The sequence below is a fragment of the Ciona intestinalis genome, unplaced genomic scaffold (assembly GCF_000224145.3).
Source record: "Ciona intestinalis unplaced genomic scaffold, KH HT000067.1, whole genome shotgun sequence".
NCBI classification, from domain to species: domain Eukaryota; kingdom Metazoa; phylum Chordata; class Ascidiacea; order Phlebobranchia; family Cionidae; genus Ciona; species Ciona intestinalis.
Genome location: NW_004190389.1, coordinates 69755 through 71314, shown reverse-complemented (window position 1 = coordinate 71314; position 1560 = coordinate 69755).

The window sequence follows — 1560 nt, the reverse complement described above, 5'->3', positions numbered from 1 at the left end:
CCTATTTAAAAATACATTTAATAATCAAAACTAACAATGATTTTAAACTGTCCCATCTTATCCTGTGTTTTCAAATTTGTAAAATTTCACTTGTTGTGCGGAAAGTTAAATAACTCCTCGTGTGATTTATTATATTTTATTAAAACCTACTAAATAACTAAACTGGCCTAATAAACTTGAATAGTTGGTGTAGTTTTTAAAATAAACAGCTAAAACCTTCCAAAAATACTACTAATACACTAATATGTTATGTTGCTCTTAACTTGGAAGTGAGGCGACTAAATCAATTAATGGAAATCAGTGAGGTTACTTGTATCACGAAGCACCCCCATGATTCCAAGGCTCAATCCCTTGGTTTTAGAGACAGCACACTTAGCTTACAAGCAAGATTATGGTTGTGCTGTGGACTCTATATTTTAGCGCAACACAAGTTAGTATGTTGTTCAATTTGTATGGGTTAACTAACCTGCACAATCTCAAAAAAATATTATAGATGTATATGGTTTTATGTCCGGTTTATTATTGTTTATGAGATTCAGACATGTGGCCTACAGACAATTTGTTAGGTTGGACATGGGGCTACCATGGACAACGTGTTCTTGTGCCTTTTCCATCATGTGTTGTTAACATGACTAGATTTACATTTCCAAATGACACCTCTACTGGATTCAACCCGCCATTTTTTTTTGTAAAAAAAGCAATATTTACAATAAAAAATATACATAGAAAAACAATTTGTACGGGGTAAAATTGCAACTTCCTTGTCAGGCTCAAGGTAATTAGAAGTTAAAGGTAAGGTGGTGTCCAAGAAAGTTCAGATGAGCGAGAAGCCGAGAACCATCATATTATCCAGTATTAAACTTATTTAGATGTACAGTTCGTGTGTGTATTCTGCAAATATTTAAAATTTGAATGTTTATGATAACAATTCAAACTATGAAGATAGAACCACACCAAATTTTTGTGCAGTCATTACTTTTCGCAATACGTCCTTCTTTGCTCCTTGTAAATGATATGTTGTATAGCATATAGTTCACCATCACTGCATTTTAAGCCTGCTGACGGTTTTCACATTTTAATGCAGATATGCTAGTTAGTCTAAAATATTGTATATTAATTTTCTGGAAAAAATACTGCTGTTATTTAAAAATAAATCCCCTTAAATGAAAAATGTAGTGTTTTGGAAGCGAAGTGGTTTAATAAAATGTGGAAAGCTTCTACACCACTTTGCTGAGCTGGTGACACATTTTTACTGACTTCATAAAGTGCTTTATATGCATTACCTCTTCCAGTTACTGTAGGTATATCAGACTCCAACAGTATCTCAGTAGTAGATCCAACTTCTTCCAGTTGGGTTTAAAATGTTACCATATATACCACTGCTCTTGAAAGGTTGCTCAAAATCCGCCCTTGTACAGTTGCACAAACTTCACCAACTGCTTTGATATTGGGCTTTTCGGAAATTTAAGTATTTTTACATTATTATTGTAGCTATTTGAACACCCTCCAACAACGCAACGGTTCGGCATCTTCAAAATAAGGCGCTTCTCACATGTTAAC